Source organism: Thalassophryne amazonica, chromosome 16 (genome assembly GCF_902500255.1).
Source record: "Thalassophryne amazonica chromosome 16, fThaAma1.1, whole genome shotgun sequence".
Classification (NCBI taxonomy): Eukaryota; Metazoa; Chordata; class Actinopteri; order Batrachoidiformes; family Batrachoididae; genus Thalassophryne; species Thalassophryne amazonica.
Window position 1 is genome coordinate 17,218,200 of NC_047118.1, and position 13,064 is coordinate 17,231,263.

Consider the following 13,064-nt stretch of genomic DNA (forward strand, 5'->3'; position numbering starts at 1 on the left):
GAAATAGTTTTTTTATGTAATCTTCAAAGCCTATATAAAGTGAAATCTTGATCCAAAATCTGGATTCCCTCCAAAATTAAATGGAGCCTTCCATGCCCTAATATCTATCTGTGGTGAAAATGTCATCAAAATCCGTGCAGTAGTTTTGACGTAATCCTGCTAAAAGACAGACAGAAAAATAAATAAACACCGATGATTTTATTACATCCTTGGCGGATGTAACTATTCATTCTGGAGTGTCAAGGAAGTAGTCTTAAAAGAAATCCTTTAATTCTACCTTTTAAACTTAAGCCCTGCTTGTGGTTTTATGTTGCTCTGCTTCCACAAGACATCAGAGCCTAATGACTGTGTACGCCTTCTCCAGAGAAGGTCCGCAGACCACCATAATATTCTCCTTGCTCAGAGCTGCAGTCTTCTGACTGTGAGCCCACCGTGTAACCTCATGTCGCTGGTCCTGGCGGTTTGATTCTGTTTCCTAATTCCCATTGTTACCATGAAAATTGAACTTTTTCACCCTGTGACGTTTCATAATCACTGTGTACTTCAGAAATAAGCACATGCAACAGAATTATGCACCGCTTCACATCATGAATGAAGCTGACCAACTACTCAGCAGAAAAGTGGAGCGTGTCAATGTGCAAATGTCAGAAAAACTCAAATCAGAGAAGGTTTAATAAATAAACTGCTTTCCCATCATTATTTAGCTGAAGTAGCTCACAAAAAATATCAAAAATTCCATCCTGGAGTCACACCATCATTTCTCCAATTACAAACCCCCGCCCAAACACACACACACTAAATCAAATCCACAGCCCATTGTGGCCACATCTGTTTCACATTCCCATTTTGACACACCACAGGCTTCTGTTTGAGTTGAAGTGATAACAGGAAGTGCTGTCAGCACGTCTCAGCAGTGACGGAAGAAAACCTCAGGCTGAGGGCAGCAGGGGTCATCATAACGTGTTAATATTTAAATGCAGTCAAGCTGTCGCCGACACATTCTCTGTGCACCAGCTCACAACAGCACATCCACATTTGTACAATGGAATTACATACACCACAACTCTTCCAAAACTGTGGAGCGTGCCACAGGAGGAAGAAATAAGAATACACAGGTGTGCCGAGAATCCCCCAACGGTAATTTGTACCATGGAATTCAACCAGCTTACAGTTGGCTTGATTACTTTGATAAACTAGGAAATGTTCACTGAAGCACGTCTTTTGTGCTCTGACACTATTTTTAAATAAAAACAGCTGTGTTGCTGGCTTAATCAGGCTCCTACACTGGGATTTGGGTAAATAGATTTTGGCCGTTCTGATTTGAAAATGTGAAGCTAGAAAGTTTATAATTTATGGAGACCAAATTTAAATGGTGGCTGATAGGTTCAGGTAAGGACATGGAAGAGAGGCAGCAAATATTAACAAAAAAAGGGGAGGCAAAACCCTGAATTGCAAGGAAATGATACATGACAATCAATCCGTTAAGTAAAGTGTGCTGTACTTACAGGATCTCTGTGAAACCCAACTCAACTTCAAACTGGTCCAAAGTCCAGTTCAACTTTGGTTAATATCTGATAGATTTTGTTCCAAGTTATCATGGACAGAATAATCAATATACCAGTCAGTGAAGTGGGCGGTCCTTAGAGAATCTTGATTATACCCGATCATGTTCAAATTAAAATTTACCCGAGATACACTCATTGGGGATGTCCAGCTCAATTTTGGCAAAATCCATTAGATTTTGTTAAGTTATCATGGCACAAGAAACAATGTGTTCAGTAAAGTGGGTAGTCCTTCGAGGGCCTTGGTGAAACTTGATCATCCTCAAGCTTGAACAAGTTTGAGATACAGCCGCTTGGGGTGTCCAGTCCAAAATTTGTGCAAATTTGATACATCTTGTTCAAGTTATCATGGGAACACAAAAGCGAGACTGACGCACAGTCAGATGCACATCTCCATCTATGAGGTTGAGGCTCATCCTTGTGTCAATTTCATCATTCTACAGGCAAACATCAGCAGCAGATGTGAAAGATGTTGCTGCAGGATATAAAAGAAAACAGCAAGACGTTGTAGCTTTCAAAGATCAATATATCAAACTGGACACTCTAATGCTGCATTCACATGTTGGCGATGTGCAGCAGACAGCAAATTTGACAACCTATTGTTTTCAATGACAGCACTTTCTTTGTACACTCCATCTCTTGGGATGGCAGATGATTGGGTATTTCATGTTATCAATCAATCAATCAATCAATTTTATTTATATAGCGCCAAATCACAACAAACAGTTGCCCCAAGGCGCTTTATATTGTAAGGCAAGGCCATACAATACTTACGTAAAAACCCCAACAGTCAAAACGATCCCCTGTGAGCAAGCACTTGGTGACAGTGGGAAGGAAAAACACCCTTTTAACAGGAGGAAACCTCCAGCAGAACCAGGCTCAGGGAGGGGCAGTCTTCTGCTAGGACTGGTTGGGGCTGAGGGAGAGAACCAGGAAAAAGACATGCTGTGGAGGGGAGCAGAGATCAATCACTAATGATTAAATGCAGAGTGGTGCATACAGAGCAAAAAGAGAAAGAAACACTCAGTGCATCATGGGAACCCCCCAGCAGTCTAAGTCTATAGCAGCATAACTAAGGGATGGTTCAGGGTCACCTGATCCAGCCCTAACTATAAGCTTTAGCAAAAAGGAAAGTTTTAAGCCTAATCTTAAAAGTAGAGAGGGTGTCTGTCTCCCTGATCTGAATTGGGAGCTGGTTCCACAGGAGAGGAGCCTGAAAGCTGAAGGCTCTGCCTCCCATTCTACTCTTACAAACCCTAGGAACTACAAGTAAGCCTGCAGTCTGAGAGCGAAGCGCTCTATTGGGGTGATATGGTACTATGAGGTCCCTAAGATAAGATGGGACCTGATTATTCAAAACATTATAAGTAAGAAGAAGAATTTTAAATTTTATTCTAGAATTAACAAGAAGCCAATGAAGAGAGGCCAATATGGGTGAGATATGCTCTCTCCTCCTAGTCCCCGCTAGTACTCTAGCTGCAGCATTTTGAATTAACTGAAGGCTTTTCAGGGAACTTTTAGGACAACCTAATAATAATGAATTACAATAGTCCAGCCTAGAGGAAATAAATGCATGAATTAGTTTTTCAGCATCACTCTGAGACAAGACCTTTCTAATTTTAGAGATATTGCGTAAATGCAAAAAAGCAGTCGTACATATTTGTTTAATATGCGCTTTGAATGACATATCCTGATCAAAAATGACTCCAAGATTTCTCACAGTATTACTAGAGGTCAGGGTAATGCCATCCAGAGTAAGGATCTGGTTAGACATGTCTTTATGTCTGTAAGACAATCCTGCAGTTTAGCTAATTGGTGTTTGTCCTCTGGCTTCATGGATAGGTAAAGCTGGGTATCATCTGCGTAACAATGAAAATTTAAGCAATGCCGTCTAATAATACTGCCTAAGGGAAGCATGTATAAAGTGAATAAAATTGGTCCTAGCACAGAACCTTGTGGAACTCCATAATTAACCTTAGTTTGTGAAGAAGATTCCCCATTTACATGAACAAATTGTAATCTATTAGATAAATATGATTCAAACCACCGCAGCGCAGTGCCTTTAATACCTATGGCATGCTCTAATCTCTGTAATAAAATGTTATGGTCAACAGTATCAAAAGCAGCACTGAGGTCTAACAGAACAAGCACAGAGATGAGTCCACTGTCTGAGGCCATAAGAAGATCATTTGTAACCTTCACTAATGCTGTTTCTGTACTATGATGAATTCTAAAACCTGACTGAAACTCTTCAAATAGACCATTCCTCTGCAGATGATCAGTTAGCTGTTTTACAACTACCCTTTCAAGAATTTCTGAGAGAAAAGGAAGGTTGGAGATTGGCCTATAATTAGCTAAGATAGCTGGGTCAAGTGATGGCTTTTTAAGTAATGGTTTAATTACTGCCACCTTAAAAGCCTGTGGTACATAGCCAACTAATAAAGATAGATTGATCATATTTAAGATCGAAGCATTAAATAATGGTAGGGCTTCCTTGAGCAGCCTGGTAGGAATGGGGTCTAATAGACATGTTGATGGTTTGGATGAAGTAACTAATGAAAATAACTCAGAACAATCTGAGAGAAAGAGTCTAACTAAATACTCGCATCACTGAAAGCAGCCAAAGATAACAATACGTCTTTGGGATGGTTATGAGTAATTTTTTCTCTAACAGTTAAAATTTCATTAGCAAAGAAAGTCATGAAGTCATTACTAGTTAAAGTTAAAGGAATACTCGGCTCAACAGAGCTCTGACTCTTTGTCAGCCTGGCTACAGTGCTGAAAAGAAACCTGGGGTTGTTCTTATTTTCTTCAATTAGTGATGAATAGTAAGATGTCCTAGCTTTACGGAGGGCTTTTTTATAGAGCAACAGACTCTTTTTCCAGGCTAAGTGAAGATCTTCTAAATTAGTGAGACGCCATTTCCTCTCCAACTTACGGGTTATCTGCTTTAAGCTGCGAGTTTGTGAGTTATACCACGGAGTCAGGCACTTCTGATTTAAAGCTCTTTTTCAGAGGAGCTACAGCATCCAAAGTTGTCTTCAATGAGGATGTAAAACTATTGACGAGATACTCTATCTCACTTACAGAGTTCAGGTAGCTACTCTGCACTGTGTTGGTATATGGCATTAGAGAACATAAAGAAGGAATCATATCCTTAAACCTAGTTACAGTGCTTTCTGAAAGACTTCTAGTGTAATGAAACTTATTCCCCACTGCTGGGTAGTCCATCAGAGTAAATGTTATTAAGAAATGATCAGACAGAAGGGATTTTTCAGGGAATAAGTCTTCAATTTCCATACCATAAGTCAGAACAAGATCTAAGATATGATTAAAGTGGTGGGTGAACTCATTTACATTTTGAGCAAAGCCAATTGAGTCTAATAATAGATTAAATGCAGTGTTGAGGCTGTCATTCTCAGCATCTGTGTGGATGTTAAAATCGCCCACTATAATTATCTTATCTGAGCTAAGCACCAAGTCAGACAAAAGGTCTGAAAATTCACAGAGAAACTCACAGTAACGACCAGGTGGACGATAGATAATAACAAATAAAACTGTTTTTTGGGACTTCCAATTTGGATGGACAAGACTAAGAGTCAAGCTTTCAAATGAATTAAAGCTCTGTTTGGGTTTTTGATTAATTAATAAGCTGGAATGGAAGATTGCTGCTAATCCTCCGCCTCGGCCCGTGCTACGAGCATTCTGGCAGTTAGTGTGACTCGGGGGTGTTGACTCATTTAAACTAACATATTCATCCTGCTGTAACCAGGTTTCTGTAAGGCAGAATAAATCAATATGTTGATCAATTATTATATCATTTACTAACAGGGACTTAGAAGAGAGAGACCTAATGTTTAATAGACCACATTTAATTGTTTTAGTCTGTGGTGCAGTTGAAGGTGCTATATTATTTTTTCTTTTTGAATTTTTATGCTTAAATAGATTTTTGCTGGTTATTGGTGGTCTGGGAGCAGGCACCGTCTCTACGGGGATGGGGTAATGAGGGGATGGCAGGGGGAGAGAAGCTGCAGAGAGGTGTGTAAGACTACAACTCTGCTTCCTGGTCCCAAACCTGGATAGTCACGGTTTGGAGGATTTAAGAAAATTGACCAGATTTCTAGAAATGAGAGCTGCTCCATCCAAAGTGGGATGGATGCCGTCTCTCCTAACAAGACCAGGTTTTCCCCAGAAGCTTTGCCAATTATCTATGAAGCCCACCTCATTTTTTGGACACCACTCAGACAGCCAGCAATTCAAGGAGAACATGCGGCTAAACATGTCACTCACGGTCCGATTGGGGAGGGGCCCAGAGAAAACTACAGAGTCCGACATTGTTTTTGCAAAGTTACACAATGATTCAATGTTAATTTTATGACCTCCGATTAGCGTAACCGGGTGTCATTACTGCCGACGTGAATTACAATCTTACCAAATTTACGCTTAGCCTTAGCCAGCAGTTTCAAATTTCCTTCAATGTCGCCTGCTCTGGCCCCCGGAAGACAATTGACTATGGTTGCTGGTGTCGCTAACTTCACATTTCTCAAAACAGAGTCACCAATAACCAGAGTTTGATCCTCGGCGGGTGTGTCGTCGAGTGGGGAAAAACGGTTAGAAATGTGAATGGGTTGGCGGTGTACATGGGGCTTCTGTTTAGAGCTACGCTTCCTCCTCACAGTCACCCAGTCGGCCTGCTTTCCCGGCTGCTCGGGATCTGCCAGAGGGAAACTAACGGCGGCTAAGCTACCTTGGTCCGCACCGACTACAGGGGCCTGGCTAGCTGTAGAATTTTCCACGGTGCGGAGCCGAGTCTCCAATTCGAGTCTCCAATGTTATGCCCAGAACATTCTCATGAATAATTCAGAGAACACCTTTGCTCCCTGCACCCTATTTTGCATTTTAGAATATGTGCCATAGATCACCATGATACAGCCCAAAAATTTCATATTTTTCTGCTTGCTACTGCAACAAGGACAAGATGTTGATTTAGCTTGATGGTAGTGAAATACAGACAGCAAGAGATTATTTTAGAGCAGAGACACCCAGTTTTATATCCGATTGTAACCAGTAATAATTTGTGTGGTGTTACAGATATAAATTACACTGTAACCTCACAAAAGTTGATATTTTAAGCAATAATCAAAGCTTTTAATTGGAGTAACCAGGTATAGAAAATGAACTGCAAAATATAAATCCTCAACTAAATTTCTTTGCCATATTTGTTTGCTAAAGAAATTTTAGGAATCATTGGTATTTTTATGTATATATGAGGGGTGATGGAGAAGTTTTGAGCCTGACCCAGAAGAAGTTGGGTGTGGTTCTCCATTTCTTGCATTCAGAGAAACCAACATGTGTCAAGAATGTGTGGAGTTTTGTCTAACTGGGTGCAATGTTGAGAAATGTTAATTTTTCAGAATTAACAGGCTCAAAACTTCTCAATCGCCCCTCATTTCAGCAGATATATCAATACCAACTTTATCTGTATCGTCGGATTCTACTGTTAAGATATGCTGTTAAGTACACTCAAATTTTGTGTTTAATTTTTGTTTTTTAAGTTAAATTTTTGATTACCTGTTGATATTTACTCATTTATACAATTTTTTTGCTAATAAGTACACTGTAGAAAGAATGCAGATTTGCTAATGCAAACAGAGACACTGCAAACAATAAGAATGTTAAACAAGTAGTGGCACTCAGATAGTTTAACACTTCCACAAGTGCGTATAATCCAACACCAAAATCACAAGTATACAATCCGAGGGACAAGTTTTTCCTGGTTTTGATGTCAGATAAAAAGTACTTAAAACAGGGTTGGCCAAGTTCGGTCCTCGAGAGCCACCTTCCTGACACTCTTAGTTGTCTCCCTGCTCCAACACATCTGAATCCAATGAAAGGCTCATTAAAAGTCTGCTAACGAGTCTTTCATTGGATCTGTCCTAAAGGACCAGAAGCTCCCATCAAATTGATTCTAGGCGGAACCCATTTGTATAGTTCCTGCGCTGAGGCAGCAAGACCTACAAATCAACCATTTTCATAGCAATATAATCAATGTCAGTTCTATTAGTGAGAAATTATATTGTATTAAGTATATACTGTATTTTCCAGAGTAGTCAGTTTTTTCTGTGTTAAAAGCTCTTTAGGATGTTTGTGTATTTCTGTAATGAACTTGTATTATTGGCATTTATTCTTTCATTATTGGAGTATATTTTGTTTTGTACTTTGATTCCTGGAAAAGCCCTATATAAACTGTTGTTGTTACTATCATCGTCATTAATGATTGTGTGTGGGTTTTTATTTTTTATTTTATTTATTTATTTATTTTTGGTGTAAAAAGTCACACTAGAGTACAAGTTTCAGGACCTCCTAAGGTAGTATAAAATAAATAACTTAACAAAATGTGACTTAGACTGCAACCCTAATCTGATGGTTGGTAGAAGTGCCTTTTTTATGTAATGTGATCATTACATCTGCCCGTTTGTTTGAAGGCTAAGCCATCTCAAAAAACGTTGAGAAAAGAGCTTGAGAGAAAACGTTTGAGAAAAAAGTTTGGTTGCCACTCTTTACTTCCAAAAAGGTTTTCTTTAACATTTTAATTTCTTGACATAATGAGAGCATTTCCTTTTATATTTTTTATGAACCTTTTTGCCTTATGACATCATATACCTCAGATGGCAGAGCAATAAAACTGAGAATAGAGCAGCACAGTCTCATTTGAACCTCTCGCAGGATTTGACCACGTCTGGGGACAACCTCCCATTGCGCAATACCAACAGAGCATAACTTCACACTGATAAATGGTGTACTGTTTTGTTTTCAGCCGCAATCACCGAAGCAGTCGCGAAAAGTGGTGGGGTTTTTTTCAGTTTCCAGTGGAAAAGGGAAGACGAAGCAAATGGGAGAGGTTGTGTCGGTAAGCGTTAGCCTACACAGCTAACCAGAGTAGATGAGTTCTCTCACCTGCACAACTGCCTCGACATGTTTGAGCTCCGGGTCATAAACTGCAACACATGTCCACTTTCCACCGCATCGTGACTATCTTTGCATTTTCACTTTGTTTTAGGGTTGAAACGATTAGTCGAGTAACTCAAATAATTTGATTACAAAAAATGTTCGAGGCAAATTCTGCGCCTCAAAGCTTCATTTAACGCTGTAGTACATATGCCAGGCCTGTGTGTGGCGCTGTAACATCCCCAGAAAAAAACAAACAAACAAAAAAAACAGAAGACTAGAGCATGCCCATAAACCGTGTAAAGGCTAATCCAAAAGTTACCACTTTCCCAACGCGACACAAAGAGTAAAATAAAGCCTTTTAAGAGAAAGGGTCCACACTGATCATCTGAAATAGACTGACTGCACATTTAAAGTGAAGCAGTGTGTTTGTCTATTTTTAAAAACCACACGGTCCGCTCTACATCAATCAATCAAGTTTTAAGCCTAATCTTAAAAGTAGAGAGGGTATCTGTCTCCCTGATCTGAATTGGGAGCTGGTTCCACAGGAGAGGAGCCTGAAAGCTGAAGGCTCTGCCTCCCATTCTACTCTTACAAACCCTAGGAACTACAAGTAAGCCCGCAGTCTGAGAGCGAAGCGCTCTAATGGGGTAATATGGTACTACGAGGTCCCTAAGATAAGATGGGACCTGATTATTCAAAACCTTATAAGTAAGAAGAAGAATTTTAAATTCTATTCTAGAATTAACAGGAAGCCAATGAAGAGAGGCCAACACGGGTGAGATATGCTCTCTCCTGCTAGTCCCCGTCAGTACTCTAGCTGCAGCATTCTGAACCAACTGAAGGCTTTTTAGGGAACTTTTAGGACAACCTGATAATAATGAATTACAATAGTCCAGCCTAGAGGAAATAAATGCATGAATTAGTTTTTCAGCATCACTCTGAGACAAGACCTTTCTGATTTTAGAGATATTGCGTAAATGCAAAAAGGCAGTCCTACATATTTGTTTAATATGCGCTTTGAATGACATATCCTGATCAAAAATGACTCCAAGATTTCTCACAGTATTACTAGAGATCAGGGAAATGCCATCCAGAGTAACGATCTGGTTAGACACCATGCTTCTAAGATTTGTGGGGCCAAGTACAATAACTTCAGTTTTATCTGAGTTTAAAAGCAGGAAATTAGAGGTCATCCATGTCTTTATGTCTGTAAGACAATCCTGCAGTTTAGCTAATTGGTGTGTATCCTCTGGCTTCATGGATAGATAAAGCTGGGTATCATCTGCGTAACAATGAAAATTTAAGCAATACCGTCAAATAATACTGCCTAAGGGAAGCATGTATAAAGTGAATAAAATTGGTCCTAGCACAGAACCTTGTGGAACTCCATAATTAACTTTAGTCTGTGAAGAAGATTCCCCATTTACATGAACAAACTGTAATCTATTAGACAAATATGATTCAAACCACCGCAGCGCAGTGCCTTTAATACCTATGACATGCTCTAATCTCTGTAATAAAATTTTATGGTCAACAGTATCAAAAGCAGCACTGAGGTCCAACAGAACAAGCACAGAGATAAGTCCACTGTCCGAAGCCATAAGAAGATCATTTGTAACCTTCACTAATGCTGTTTCTGTACTATGATGAATTCTAAAACCTGACTGAAACTCTTCAAATAGACCATTCCTCTGCAGGTGATCAGTTAGCTGTTTTACAACTACCCTCTCAAGAATCTTTGAGAGAAAAGGAAGGTTGGAAATTGGCCTATAATTAGCTAAGATAGCTGGGTCAAGTGATGGCTTTTTAAGTAATGGTTTAATTACTGCCACCTTAAAGGCCTGTGGTACATAACCAACTAACAAAGATAGATTGATCATATTTAAGATTGAAGCATTAAATAATGGTAGGACTTCCTTGAGCAGCCTGGCAGGAATGGGGTCCAATAAACATGCCGATGGTTTGGACGAAGCAACCAATGAAAATAACTCAGACAGAACAACCGGAGAGAAAGAGTCTAACCAAATACCGGCATCACTGAAAGCAGCCAAAGATAACGATACATCTTTGGGATGGTTATGAGTAATTCTTTCTCTAATAGTCAAAATTTTGTTAGCAAAGAAAGTCATGAAGTCATTACTAGTTAAAGTTAATGGAATACTCAGCTCAATAGAGCTCTGACTCTTTGTCAGCCTAGCTACAGTGCTGAAAAGAAACCTGAGGTTATTCTTATTTTCTTCAATTAGTGATGAGTAGAAAGATGTCCTAGCTTTACGGAGGGCTTTTTTTATAGAGCAACAAACTCTTTTTCCAGGCTAAGTGAAGATCTTCTAAATTAGTGAGACGCCATTTCCTCTCCAACTTACGGGTTATCTGCTTTAAGCTACGAGTTTGTGAGTTATACCACGGAGTCAGACACTTCTGATTTAAAGCTCTCTTTTTCAGAGGAGCTACAGCATCCAAAGTTGTCTTCAAAGAGGATGTAAAACTATTGATGAGATACTCTAACTCCCTTACAGAGTTTAGGTAGCTACTCTGCTCTGTGTTGGTATATGACATTAGAGAACATAACGAAGGAATCATATCCTTAAACCTAGTTACAGCGCTTTCTGAAAGACTTCTAGTGTAATGAAACTTATTCCCCACTGCAGGGTAGTCCATCAGGGTAAATGTAAATGTTATTAAAAAATGATCAGACAGAAGGGAGTTTTCAGGGAATACTGTTAAGTCTTCTATTTCCATACCATAAGTCAGAACAAGATCCGACATTGTTTTTGCAAAGTTACACACCGATTTAATGTTAATTTTAGTGACCTCCGATTGGCGTAACCGAGTGTCATTACTGCCGACGTGAATTACAATCTTACCAAATTTACGCTTAGCCTTAGCCAGCAATTTCAAATGTCCTTCGATGTCGCCTGCTCTGGCCCCCGGAAGACAATTGACAATGGTTGCTGGTGTCGCTAACTTCACATTTCTCAAAACAGAGTCGCCAATAACCAGAGTTTGATCCTCGGCGAGTGTATCGTCGAGTGGGGAAAAACGGTTAGAGATGTGAACGGGTTGACGGTGTACACGGGGCTTCTGTTTAGGGCTACGCTTCCTCCTCACAGTCACCCAGTCAGCCTGCTTTCCCGACTGCCCGGGATCTGCCAGGGGGGAACTAGCGGCGGCTAAGCTACCTTGGTCCGCACCGACTACAGGGGCCTGGCTAGCTGTAGAATTTTCCACGGTGCGGAGCCGAGTCTCCAATTCGCCCAGCCTGGCCTCCAAAGCTACGAATAAGCTGCACTTATTACAAGTACCGTTACTGCTAAAGGAGGCCGAGGAATAACTAAACATTTCACACCCAGAGCAGAAAAGTACGGGAGAGACAGGAGAAGCCGCCATGCTAAATCGGCTAAGAGCTAGTAGCTACGCAACCTAGCGGATTCCTAAAAACACACAAAGTGAATAATGTGTAAATAATTTAAAGGTGATTCAGCAGAAGGAGTGCCCCAATCAAGGCACCAAACAGGCCATGAAGCAGCACAGGCAACGCACGACAACAGCGAACGCACGACAACGGTGCTAAAATAAAATAAAAATCAACTAAACACGCTGTGGAGCAGCACAGATAACGCACGACAACAGTGCTAAAAGAGAAAAAATAAAAAAAATAAAAATAAATAAATAAAAAAAAAAAAAAATAAAAAAAAATAAAAACGAAAGCGTTAGCAAGCTAGTTAGCTTGCCAACGCTGATAAAAGTTAGCTGATAAAAGTGCTCCGTCGCGATGTTTCGACCGTTAGAGGTCTTCCTTAGGCGTTGGAGCACAGTAAAAAGTAAAAAAAAAAAAAAAAAAAAAGTAAAAAGGTAAAAAAGTAAAAAAAGTAAAAAAGTCTTGAAAAAGACTGTTAATTCAAGTCCAAAGCAGCAGGTAGCAGTCTCTGTGTAAACAGTCCCAACAGAGAGCCAAAATTCTGATGCCAACACGTAAACCGTGTTGATTGTTGATGTTGATGGGAAGTGACTCACCCGGCGGCCGGCTGTTGTCCCTCTCCACCCGCTGTGAGGGGCTCTCAGCACTCCGCTCACATCAGGCGAGTCAAAGCTTCGTCCCTGGCCACACTGACAAACAGCTTCTGAAAGATCCTCTCAGCAAAAGGCCACTCTTTCTTCTGTGATTTGCTCAGACTCGCATCGAGTGTTTCGCTTTTTAATTTTCGTTTTTTTGGACAACACACAACACTTCACAAACACTGTAACTCAAATAAAATAGTAATAAAAAAAAAACTGACTGCGAGACTTGCATGTTCAGCCTCCAGCTGAAACGCATCTGCTGAATTGCAGAGAAAGAGGGATTAAAAAATAAAAAATTAATGCAGGGACCCAGTCCACCAACCTTTAAAAAAAAAAAAACAAAACAAACAAACTCAAAAATGGTTAAATTTTACAAGTTGGGCAAAATACAAAACAAAACAAACCACACCCCATTGCCATTTCAGCAAAATGTCAACACTGGCGAGCGACATTGTGCCATTGCTTAGGGAGAGCCCTGGACTATTGATG

The 13,064-nt window shown here is 40.0% G+C and overlaps 1 protein-coding gene across 3 annotated transcripts in view; it reads right to left on the bottom strand.

The window, feature by feature from the left end:
• The window catches only part of rhbdf1a (rhomboid 5 homolog 1a (Drosophila)), a 117,077-nt gene that overhangs the window by 25,688 nt on the left and 78,325 nt on the right, over positions 1–13,064 (bottom strand). The gene's annotated exons all lie outside the window — the stretch shown is intronic.